At 42.5% G+C, this 13,384-nt stretch overlaps 1 non-coding gene across 1 annotated transcript; it reads left to right on the forward strand.

Annotated features, from left to right (window-relative positions):
* The first annotated feature begins 7,939 nt into the window (after positions 1–7,939).
* TRNAK-CUU lies at positions 7,940–8,012 on the forward strand. The gene has a single exon. It is a non-coding gene; the product is annotated as a tRNA-Lys (tRNA).
* Positions 8,013–13,384: the final 5,372 nt, after the last annotated feature.

The following is a 13,384-nucleotide window of genomic DNA, read 5'->3' on the forward strand; positions in this document are numbered from 1 at the left end:
TAAAGGTCTTCACATTTAAACTCAGAAAGCTTTCCTAATGATGAGTTCTAATAGCATACTAGTCAAGTTTTAGTTTGCTCTGTGATACATTGAGTTCTCAGGAAATTTCAGAGTTCTACCTGGTTGTGTTTACCCAATATTATCTTAGTGGTTTGAAATGATGCCTTAAGCCCATAATGATTTTTTTATTTTTCTACCTTATAAGTTTTATAGGTAATAGAAGTAGATTTTAGAAACCCTTTCTCCCTCCTCCCTGTAGCACCCCTTAGTTTATACATTCCTTAATCCTCTCACCCCATTCCATACTCCCCGTATCAACCCTATTCCCATATCCAGTAGAAGATGTTTTGTCTCTTTGTCAAGGCAAGCCTGTCTTGTTTGGAGAACGCTTATATCTTGGCCGCAGGACAGAGTCAAAGAACTGGGTGACACTGCTCTCTGTACCCCGAAGATGAGGAAGAATGATGAAGAGGGGGTCCCAAAAAGCCCCCCAACCCAATTCCAGAGGCGGGCCAGGGGGTGGACCAGGCCAAAAGTTATAGGGTGGACACACTTGGGATTGGCCAGATATTGTTATAAATGTAACATCCCGGGCACAGCCCAGCGCGCGCGCCGTGTAACATCTATTTGCCTTGTCATAATTAAACCCTTTCTTATCTCACCCCAGCTAACCGCTCCTGAATTTTTTCGTAGCACCAGCTGAGCAGGCATCAGAAAAGATGCCTCCCTTCAATGTTGGTATGTTCAGGAGAGGAATCCGATTTACATAATGGAAGAGACAATGCTCTGCACTGCACTCGATTTTGTTTCAGGGATTTGAAATTATATAGTGTAAATGGCTGCACAGAGATTTATTTCACAGATTTAAGAAGGAGCCAAAGCAGCTGTACAACAGCAGCCAGGAGAGGAGGGAGAGTATGTGAGAGAAGTGGTTCTGCAGACATCAAGGTCAGTGAAGAAGGAGGGGGAAGAGGTGCTCCAGGTGCCAGAGCAGCCCATGGAGAAGACCATGGTGAGGCAGCTGCGCTCCTGCAGCCCATGGAGGTCCATGGCGGAGCAGAGATCCACCTGCAGCCTATGCAGGATCCCATCCTGGAGCAGGTGGATGTTTGAAGGGGGCTGTGGCCTTGGGGGAAGCCTACAATGGAGCAGGCTCCTGACAGGACCTGTGGCCCTGTGAAGAGAGGAGCCCATGCTGGAACAGGTTTGCTGGCAGGAGCTGTGGACCCACGGGGGACCCAGTCTGGATCAGTCTGCTCCCCATGGCCCCAGATTACACACCATGGGATGGACCCACGTTGGTGCAGTTTGTGAAGAATTGCAGCCTGTGAGATGAACCCATGTTGGAGCTGTTTGTGAAGTCCTGTCTCCCATGGGAGGGACCCTACATTGGAGCAGCGGAAGAATGTGAGGAGAAAGAAGTGGAAGAGACAATGTGTGATGAACTGACTGCAACTTCCATTCTCTGTCCCCCTGCAACACTTGGGGGAGGAGGCAAAGAAATCAGGAGTGACGTTAAGTCTGGGAACAAGGAAGAGGTGGGAGGAAGGTGTTTTAAGATTTGTTTTTATTTCTCATTATCCTACTCTGGCTTTTCATTGGCAATAAATTAAATTAATTAAGTCAAGTTTGTTTTGCCCATTATGGTAATTGGTGCGTGATCTCCCCCTGTCCTTATCTCAGCCCATGAGCTTTGCTCTCTGCTCCCCAGCTGAGAAGATGAGTGACAGTGGCTAAGTGAACACCTGTTATGCAGCCAAGGTCAACCCACCACAACAATACATGTACATATGTTCAGTTACACAGATAAGACACACAGATTGTGAACATGCAAACGCAGGCAGCATCAGTGTACCCTTTCTGTTCCCCTTTCTGACTGAACAGGATGGAAGTTCCAGGTCTGCCTCCCACCTGCTGGCAGTTGGACCTCCTACACACACACACACACACACACACACACACGCACACAGAGGGCACAGGGTCTGGATACCAGGGCTGAACCCCTCCTGAGGCCCTCCAGGATGGGTCTCAACAGAGTGTGCCTTCTCCTGAGTCTGCCTGCCTTTGTGTCGCTCTGTTCCTTTGGGCTTGTGGTGGACCTGTGATTGGTCCATTACTGTTTATGGGCCTGGGATCATCTAGGATGGGGTATTATTTGGGCTCCCTTGCCTACCATCAGTACTCTGTGCTCCTTCGTGGAAGTTTTTAACAAATAATCTGATATCATAAATAATTTACTAATGACTTTAAGTACTGCCTGTATGAACTTGGTTGTCTGAAAATTTTCAGTGATGCTGGAAAACTTTGACAACTGTGTTAAACAGACCAATAAATGCCCATTCCTCATACGATATTTAAGGATTTAGGATAAAATGTTTTTCATTCCTATCCTCAGAAGAGTCCTTTAATGTGATAACCTGACCAAGCTCATTGAATTTCTGTCTTACCTCTAAGAGCCTTTTAATTAGCTTTCTTATCCTTTTTTTCTAATCCTGCTGTAATTTACCATCTTCCTTCTCAAAATTTAAATACACTTCCACCTTAATTTTTTTTAAATAATGAGAATCCTTTTTTTATATAAGCAGCATTCACTTTAGTCTCTTTGAACAGTGTTACACTGAGATGACATTTATCTGATTAAGAACTTTGATGCCCAGTGTTTTATACAGTTAATGCTTCTCATTTTAGACTGCCCTCTCCTGTAGCATATTAATATAATACATAAATAAACCATCCAGACCCAGCTAGCTTGTTGGGGGTTCAGAGCCAAATCCTCTTTATTCAAATGAATCACCACTTTTTATATGCACGTGACTTTTTATACGCAAAGTAACACGTAACTCCCTTGACCAGTCATCAAGGACATCTCACTGCTCATGTGTGGGAGTACTTCGGGACTTCATTTCCCAGGATGCCTCATCCAGCATCCTTCCTGTAACCCAACTCCTACATCGCCCCTCTTCTTTATTATTATGAGGAAGTACAGAATATTGCATAAACCAGTACATTGTAAACTTTGTAAACCCCCTTTAACAATCACCACTGCGTCACAGTGACTCAGCTCACTGCTCACCTTGGTCTCTCAACAAACTTACTTATTTGAACCTTTATCTGTAATCCTTGAAACTTACTTGACATAAATTTGAACTTGTATTTCCTAAGAGTTTGTGTTTATTTGGGATAAACAATAACTTTATTGTTTAGGGTTTTTGCATAACTGGGCAGAACATCGACTCCCACTTCCCCAAGCGTCTGTATGTAACAGGTAACTTTATCTGTCTGAGGGATTTTTTGCAACCAAGAGAAGTTCAACTCCATTTCAAGGAAAGGGCCCTTAGAGAACAAGTGTTATTATACAAGTGTAATTTGTTTAAGGCACATGAAGCATGAAATATCTACATACATACATGTTCACACAGCTTCTCTCATTCATACAGAATGGCCACTTCAGTCATTCTCACTTCACACATGCATACTTAGAATTTTTATTATGTCTCTATTTAAATCACGTAGTTTGGGTTTTTGTAGTGGTTATTAGTTGTATGTTTCTCAGTTTGTCACTTCTGGTAGTCATGTCTGACAACTGTACCTATTTTGAAAATTTGAAAAGGAATTAATATGAGGAATATAAGGCTTAACAAACCTAAATGTCTTACCTGATGTCTTCCCCCACCCTTTTTTGTTATAGAAAACCAAAAGTCAAGAACTTCAAAGATACATACACAAGTTACCATCACAATATGTTAACATAGTTTAAAACTCAGCATCGCCTGTAAACAACAAGACCAAGCTGTCCTCAGTGTCCGGAATGCAGTTAATTTTTCGGTCTTTTCCATCCATTTCTGTTAGCTGCTTTTTGCCCTTAGTAACAACTTAACAAACATGTTAATAAGAATTTAAACAATCTCAGGTGGCTAGTATGGTAGAAATAGATGTAGAGGTTAGGCAAACATGCAGTTTCTCTGCAGATTTGTCTAGGAATGGCCTTTTGAAGTAAAGCAGTAGAAGTCATTTGATGGCTTTTCAATGTCTTTTACTTCAAAGTCTCCTTTTGCTGGAGCTTGAAGCAAAAGCAAGAAGTCATTTTATGCTTTTATTGTCTTTTTACCTCAAGGCTGAAGGCTGTGTGTAACTCCATGTGTTGCATGTGTGAGAAATAAAGAATCGGTTTTATTACAAGCAAATGAATTTAGCAAATCACTAACATAAGAGTTTTTCTTTACTAACCTATAGGGCCTATCGCGGAGCTGTAAGACGCCGGATTCAGCCTGGAACCGGTGTCAGGGAAACATGCGAACGGGAATAGGGAACTGTAAATGAATATTGGTAAGGAAACCCCTTATACCACATGGCTGGTCCTGGAAGCTGCCATGCTGCTGGACACTCCACCTCCCAGCACGACACAGCCAACCAGAAAGAGGGGAACGCCTCTTCTATGACGTAAACGGGGTTGAACCTTAAGAATGTTTAAAAAGCGGGACTTTTGAATTGAAGGGTGTTCCTGGGAATCCTGCGTGCCTAGGACACCCAACACGTGTTGTAATTTTTCCTTTTCATTTTATTCCTTTTGTTCTGCAAACTTTTGCCGTCTTTCTAAATTCAATAAATGAGATTTTTCCCACACATGTTTTAATGCTGTAAGGGCAGAAGGGATCAAATATATGTTTATTATTCTCAATCTTCACATGAAATCCTATATAAGTATTTATATAAATTATCAGGGAATCCTTTCACTTGCTGAAACAATTAGAAAACAGAGAATAAACATTTTGAACATTATCTTAATAACAAAATCAAACCCTTTACCACGTTGGCACTAGAATAATTCATGGATATCACAGGAATCAGAAAAGTTTTCTTTATTCTCACTGAAAGCAGTTTGCTTTGGGAGGCGTCTAGTGTCCTGGTTTTGTGGAGATAAACTCAAAAGGCAATTTTAAAGGTTTTAGACAACAAAGAAAATCTTCCTTCCCCGATATTGATGTAAGTTAAACAGTTAATAAGAGTTAAACTGAGTGATGGGGGAGATTTCAGTTTGTTATGCTTTGCTTTCCCTCCTCTAGGACAGGGATTGGGACAACAGAATCTCTATTCACCTAGTTGCCAGCAAAACATCTTGGTTTTTGAAAGGCTTCACTCTTCTCCCCCTTCCCAGAGACAGGGACAAAAAACAAGAAAATTCACCTTCTGTGGCAATAACGTGAATATATTAATTAACAAGGCATGGAGATACTTAAGAACCTTTTAAATACATTATTTGAACTACATTGTCACAGCAACAGCTTCTATTCAGATGTCTTTGAGGGCTTAACAACTTTAACAACCTTAACAATCTCACAATTTAAGAAAGTCCTAGGGAACTGATGAAATATTAGAAACAAAACCTTTAAGTTTCAGTGTTCTTACCAAAGGTTTCAAGACAACAAGATACATACAGAGCTAAGTTAACATGTATCTTGTTGTATCTCAGGGGAGCTCACACCATGATGCTGTAGCTGTGAGGTGTGCAGGAGGGAGCTCAGCTCTGCTGGCTGCAGGCTCAGCCTGCTCTGTTTAGCACAAAGGGTGTGGTCATCCTTCTCAGCCCTGGCCTTCCCGGAGCTTGGCTGCATTATTCTCCACCACGGACATCAGGATTGCCCCCACACAGGGAGTCTTTTGTCAGTGTTAGGTGGGGGTTCCTGTCTCTCTCTCTGCTTGCGGCAGATGTGTATAGGGTTTTACTGCTTGTTGCAGTTCATGTGGCCCAGTCCGGGCTTGGTGGGCTCCCTGCTGTGCTGGCCCTGGGCCACTGCCTGTGCATACCCCAGCGTGGCGTGCACGGCGCTGTGAGGAGGCAGCGAGGCAAGACGCACTCCTGTCGCCCGTTCCCCCCCCGCCGGGGCTCGCACCATCCCGTCCTGGCATGGCGTGTCCCGTGCAGCTGGAGCTGTTTCAGAGCGGCCCCAGCCCCCTCCCCCGGCTCCCACGCAGCCAGAGCTTGGCCCCGTGGCTTTTGCGCCGGGCCAGGGCTGAGCAGGGGGTGTTCGTCCATGGGTCCCACTCCTCCGCTGCCCGACATTGCTGCCGCCGCGGCTGCTGCCTCCGGCATGCAGGCGCCTTGTGCCGCCACTGTGTCGACAGTGCTTTTTCAAAACCCGCGCTGCCGCTCGCCCACAGGTGGTGTAGCTGGCGCCTATTTAAGGGATCTTGGCACTGCTTCTGCGGAGCGTAGTGTAATAGGTGATTAAAGTTAAGTAAATAATTTGTTCATCAAATAAAGTTAGAAATAATAAGGTTCGCAATAAAGCACTATAGCAGAAATAAGAATAAATGAGTTACTAAGCTTAAGTTGACCTTTTTGCTAGAGCAGTGTGTTGAGCTAACATTTCATTAGGAATATTAAGTGCTAAGCTACAGAAATGTTAAACCGCAAACTTATGTCCTGTTAGACTGGCAGAAGGTAATGTCAAACCACAAAAGCTATGTTGCTATGGTTATAAGGCAAGTAAGATATCCTGTTATTCCAAAGTGTCTGTTTAAGAATACTTGAAGAGGGTGGAACAGCAAAAGGTCAGCCACAAAGATTGTAAAAGAAACCACCATCACCTTTGGAAAGTCCCAACATGGTTGGTTTTGAGACTGTACTCTAGTGGAATCGGTTAGCTTCCCTCAGCAACAGTGCAAAAGCCCGCAAAATGGAAACCAATGCTGGAGAAGCCCGCGAACTGAAAGCCAATGCGAATAAAGCCCGCTAAGCAGGGACCAAGCAAGACAAAGCCCGTGAACTAAGGACCAATGACAAGATGACATGACTGAGGGGGAGGTGGTTGCAAAGGGTATAAAAGATGGGGTTTTAAGCATTGTTCTTGCTGACCGCTGGTGAAGTAGGGGGCTTCCCGGTCGCCCAGTGCACTGATTTGCTTATTTGCCTTTTAATAAATTCTTTAATATTTTCCAAATTTAAGAGAGTGGTCTCTTGACTATATCAGTAACAAGTGTGGTAGGCTTTTCTAACAGCAGAGGCAGTTGGTGCAGGGGCAGCGGTCTGTCCCTGCGCTGCTGAGTGCTTGTCCTTTTTTCGGAGGAGGTAAAATCGACTCCCTCCTGGTGTCCTCTGTTGTTTCTCTGCTTACCGGATCACATGCTTTAAGCATTCTTCCTCAAGCTGGGACACTTGGCAAGCCGGCCGTGGGCAAGATGTTGATGCCCAAGCTGCGGCATGGACACCACGTGGCTGAAATTCAGTAGTTCCTTGTGGACCCAAGGCCTATCTCTCCCCAGTGACCACGCAGTCCGTGCCACGTTCTCACTTCTGCCCGTGCCAAAACCCAGTCTAAGTCCTTTGTTTTCGGGTCCCTTAGGTTTGCACACGATTCCACCCCACCCCCACGTCTGCTACTATGTTTGGTGGAGTCCTTTGTCTGTTAGGGCTCGTGGGGGAAACAGGAGGTTTAAAGTTTTTCTCCATGGACGAGTTTTAAGTTTCTTTGTTTTTAAAGTGTCCACATCTTCTATCTCTGCTTTCTCTCAAGCAGTCTCTCCCTATAGTTATTTCTATCATTTCCCTTGAATTTTAGCTTCCCATGCCGGCTTCTTACCTCGGTTCTCTGTAGCTTTGCTTATTCTTTCTTTCAAAGCTTACTCTGCCAGGTTTCTCGTGTGCACAATACGTATATTCTCGGAGCTCCCATGCGGTTCTGCATGACATCTCAGTCCTTTTAGCACTGGTATCCGACGTCCTTTGTTTAACAACGTATTCTGCCTGCTTTTAGCTCAGTATATGACATCTGGCCTTTTTTTGGAAAAAAGCATTCCAAGTTTTTAAAACAAACCTGTTCAAACACTACTGAAATTTTTCCTTGTTACAAGGCAGTCTATTTATCCCTGATACAGGGTCGTGCCTCACGCATGGGTGCCATTTGTGGCATATTAATATAATACATAAATAAACCATATGGCCTGGCTAGCTCAGTCGATAGAGCATGAGACTCTTAATCCCAGGGTTGTGGGTTCGAGCCCCACGTTGGGCGCCATTTGTGGCTTATTAATATAATACGTAAAAAAACCATCCAGACCCGGCTTGCTTGTTGGGGGTTCAGAGCCAAATCCTCTTTGTTAAAATGAATCACCACTTTTTATATGCACCTCAAAGTAACACGTGACTCCCTTGACCAATCATCAAGGACATCTCACTGCCCATGTGTGGGAGTACTTCGGGACTTCATTTCCCAGGATGCCTCATCCAGCATCCTTCCTGTAACCCAACTCCTACACTCTCCCTGCAAAACGACTCTTTATAATTTATAAGAGAAAACAATCGGGATTATTCAGAATCAGTAATTTGTGTTCTTTGCTACATGTTAAATATCTTTGAATCAACTGAAAATATGATCAAGTATATTGGCTCCTGCTCACTGATAGAAATTGTATTGAACTCAGGTTCAAGAAAAAGACCACATGTGACTTTACTAGAACCACTTGTTGATTCCTTCATTACAGTTACATCTACAGTCTTAAATAAATAATAATAAATAATGGCCCATCTTCGCGAACGAAGATTTTGGGAAAGGTCTTTTTACCTTTCCAGCCTGCGCAATGGATTTTTTAGGTGAGACACAGCCTGGGCTGAACTGAGCCCACCCTTTAATCCTAAGGTTCATCTGCCGGGGCCAAGCAAGCTTGGACAATGGCAGTGAGGTCCTTAGGACGTAGGTTTGTTTAGAGTGTCCTTCTCATAGATGGATGGCCTCACAGGGCTAACGAGCTACCATCTGCCCGGGGGACTTGGGATTCGAACCCGTGGTCGCAGCAGTGAGAGTCCTGCATGCTAACCACTAGGCCACCAGGGGTCCCCATCTACAGTCTTAGCAACCAATCTTTCGGCAATGTAGTGAGAGCCACACTATGTTGGCATTCTTTCCACTTCTGATACAGAATGGCGTAAGGGTGCCTTTCAGAAGGAAGTGTCAGTATACCAAAGTGCTCTCACAGTATTATGTTCATCAACCAAATTGTTATACACATATGCATACATTGTTCACACAATTAATCTGTTTTTCGCAGATATTGATTGAAAAATATCCTCAGTGTAATAATAAATAAAGTTTGGGGTTTTTTTATCATATGGCCTTGCTTTTTAATAATCAAAACATGTGAAACTGCCATGATTACGTTCTTTGGTGTCAGACAGAAAAAGATCAAATACCTGTGCTATTCCGTTTATCACTTTTAAATATTAGCACACCACTTTCCTTTCAGTTTCTGAAATATCCAGTCTGGGATAATACTTATTGAAGATAAATGTTAATATCTCAGAGTTCCTCTCATCCAGGCCTTTTAATACTGCTGTGTGCATGTTATGTGGACTTGATAGTGCAAAAAAATCTAGCTCTGATATAGGCTATTAAATATTCTCCGGAGTTAGTACTGAATGAAGCTGTTTCATCATCATCCTGGGAAACAACTGTATCACTTGAATTTCTAAACTGTCCGGGCTTATTACATATGCATTGCTGACAGAGCAACATTCAATATTTGTCTTTGAGATAACAAGATCATCATGGCTAGGCTTCGCGAACGAAGATTTGGGGAGGGCTCTACCCACGTTTGCTACAAGCGTGCTGTGGCTAAAAAGGCCAATACAAGGACAGGCATGTCCGGTTGCAAAAGGCACAGTGGAAGGACTCCTTAGGTGGTAAATTCTGCAGGGCACAATTCTTTCTGCGTTGTCTTTTCTCCTCAAGAGTGATCCTGTGTGCTTTCTCAAAGGCATCAGCAGCATTACAGATACTGTGTCTCCAGACCTCCCAATTGGAGGCCAGAGTAGACCAGTGATAATGATCAATATGGCCAAAGCTGAGATGTTGCTTCAGGGAGTCCTTGTATCTTCTCTTCGGGGCTCCTCTCTTGCGGCAGCCAGTGGCAAGTTCACCATAAAGCAGGATCTTAGGGAGGCGATGGTCCTTCATCCTTGAGACATGCCCTGCCCAACGCAGCTGTGTTCTCAGCAACATGGCCTCAATACTTGTGACTGCTGCTTGTTCTAGAACAGATGTATTAGTCACATAATCTGACCAGTGGATGTTTAGGATTGTACGGAGGCAGCGTTGATGGAAGTGTTCTAGGAGACGCAGGTGGTGGCGGTAGATGACCCATGATTCAGACTCATAAAAGAGTAGACAGCACTATGGCTCTGTAAACACTGATCTTTGTACTTTTCTTCAAGTGTTTATTTCGCCAAACTCTTTTATGGAGTTTTCCAAAAGCACTATATGCCTTTGCTAACCTGTTGTCTATCTCTCTGTCAACCTCACCATCCAAGGAGATGAGGCTACCTAGGTAATTAAACTGCTGGACTGATTTGAGCTCTGATTCGCCAATGGTGATATGGGGATGATGGAAGACTTCCTGAGGATAGAGGACTTCTGTCTTCTTTAAGCTGACTTCCAGCCAAAAGAGCTCAGCAGCCTCAGCAAAGCCGGATGTTAAACGCTGCAGAGCTGCTTCTGTGTGAGCAACAAGGGCAGCGTCATCAGCATAAAGCAGCTCACGGACAAGATGGTTTAAGGTCTTAGTGTGGGCCTTCAGTCACCTTAGGTTGAAGAGGCTTCCATCAGTACGGTATCAAATGTAGATACCATCTTCATCATCGAGGTCTGCCGTGGCCCTTTGGAGCATCATGCTGAAAAAGACTGTGAATAGGGTTGGTGCAAGAACACAGCCTTGTTTCACACCATTGGTTATTAGAAAGGGCTTAGAAAGTGCATCACCATATCTGACTTGGCCGTGCTGATCCTCATGGAGTGAGATGATCATTTTGAGGAACTTGGGGGGACATCCTAAGCGTTCAAAAATCTGCCACAGACCTTTCCTGCTCACAGTATCAAAAGCCTTGGTGAGATCAACAAAGGTTACATAGAGACCTTTGTTCTGTTCCCTATACCTCTCTTGCAGTTAGGTCTGAGAACAAACACCACGTCTGTGGTACTCCTGTTGGCTCTGAAACCACACTGGCTTTCAGGTAGAATTCCTTCTCCTGTAACATTCTGGCACCATATTAAAAACAGCATCCTACAGTCCTCTGAAGAAACCTTAGGGTTCTCCCTCAAGAAGAACAAGGACTTGTTCGATGAAAACAATCAAGAGATTCAGGAATTGTTGAGGAAAAAGAGAACCACCAACCATCAAGCACACCTTGCACTGCCATCCTGTCACATAAGAAAAGCAGCCTTTCACATTACATAAAGCAAGCTCCAACAGAAACTCCGTGACATCCAGAACAAGTGGTGGATCAATCTAGCAGAAAAAACTCAATTATGCACAGATACAGGTGATCACAGAGGATTCTATGAGGCCCTGAAAACAGCATACGGGCCTACATACCAGGTCCAAAGCCCTCTACTCAGCGCAGATGTTCAAGTGCTTCTCACAGATAAAACCTCCATTCTGAACCAATGGTCTGAACACTTTCAGACTCTTTTCAGTACTAGCCATGTAGTCCGAGACTCAGCAATTCAGTACATTACACAACTGGTGAAGCATGAATTGGATATTGCCCCTACTATGGGAGAAACTCTTAAGGCCATTCAGCAGGTGAGAACTGGCAAGGCAGCTGGGGTTGATGGAATTCCACCTGAAGTCTGGAAACATGGGGGGCAAGCACTCCATGCTAAATTCTATGAGTTTGTGGTGTGTTGTTGGGAACTAGGCGAACTACCATCAGACCTTCGTGATGCAGTCATCATCACCTTGTATAAGAAGAAAGGAGTTAAATCAGACTGTTCAAATTATCGTGGTATTACTCCGCTCTCCATTGCTGGCAAAATCCTGGCAAGAATACTCTTGAATACGTGCTATAGCAGATAACATGAAAGAGCTTATTTTATATTCAAGGAAAAATTCTCTTTCTCCTCAACAGTATAAGCATTGCTCACTTATTGTCTGACCCCAGCAGTCTCACTCATATTGAACCATTTGTTGATATTGAATTCTCTGAATCTACTCACAAAGTAATGACTAAAAGGAATAATCTTGGCCTTGAAGAACATAAAAGTTTAATAATTGTACCATGCCACACAGTTGTTTTTAAGGGATTTCTTACAGTTACTGTTGTTATTATTAAACAGCTGATATAATTTCACTTAACTTGTGGTAATCATTGTTTTCTGATACAGTGGCACCTTGGATATTTCCAAAAGTGTTCCATTTCTATGGATATTCCATTTTTTACTAATAGTTGCTTCCAGACTACTATCTGTGAATTTGACCCTAGAGACTGTTTTAAGTGTAACAATTATTGCACTCATTGTAAGTTTTTAGTATCTGGCTTTTATATTTAGGTTACAGTAGATATAATATCATTTTAAATCTCATTTTTAGTGAAATAATTGAAAACTATAGCAGTATGATTCTGTAGGGAATTCAGTGTAAATTCTGCTGAAGAATTTATAATTAAAACTTAAAATATTACTTGGATTTTATGCTGTGGCAGTTCCACATACTTCAAAGGGAAGTTATACTGATTTGTCCTAGTACTTGAAAGAGAACAGTCTGGAATACATGATAATGATTTTTCTTAAACTACCATACTGTTTCTGAGGAAAATTTCCAACCACATGCCTCAAATGTTTTTACCTGTTTTAATTTTTGGCCTGTTAGTTTTATTTTCAATGACCCCACAATCTTTGTATATCAAAAATTGCACCAATATTACAAACATATTGTTGTCCTAAAAGGAAGTATCTAGTTTATCTGCAACTGAACTTGCTGATCATTTGAAGTATCTGAATTCTTGAGACTGGTGATCAACATCTCATAATTAAATCAGATGTTGAAAAGAATGGACTTTTACTTCTTCACATATCTCTTTTCTTACTATATTATTGTTACATATTAACCAAATAAAGTTGGGGAAAAAACCTTCCACCAACACAATTGAGATAACTGGAGGCAAAAAATATTTTTGCTTTGTTCTGAAAAATATCAAAAGTTAAAATTGTATAACTGGAAGAGACAACCTCTTATGGTGTCTCTGTGGTAAAGTGAGGGGCCTTCTTTGGGAGCAGGTAAGCCATTTTTCCACTAAAGAAAAAGAATTATCATGAACTTCATAATAAGATAAAAGAATTCTGCCGTTCATCTCTTAGGCTCTTACAGCAGGTAGGCAATGTCACCAAAATGTATGAAATCAAGTGAGTTATCACTACAAACTCACCTGCAGATTTATTTAAAAACTTTATTCTAAAACTTCTCAGATGAAGTTTTGCAAATTAGTTGAAGAAAAATGTGTAATGTAGACTATGTTCATTTAGGATACCTCATTAAAAAAAACCCAAACTGATTGACAAGCAGCTACAAGTCTGACTATGGGAGAGGATGAGAAGGCAATTTTTTTTTTTTTTTT

Source organism: Neopelma chrysocephalum, unplaced genomic scaffold (assembly GCF_003984885.1).
Source record: "Neopelma chrysocephalum unplaced genomic scaffold, ASM398488v2 Primary Assembly neopelma1_97065, whole genome shotgun sequence".
NCBI lineage: Eukaryota > Metazoa > Chordata > Aves > Passeriformes > Pipridae > Neopelma > Neopelma chrysocephalum.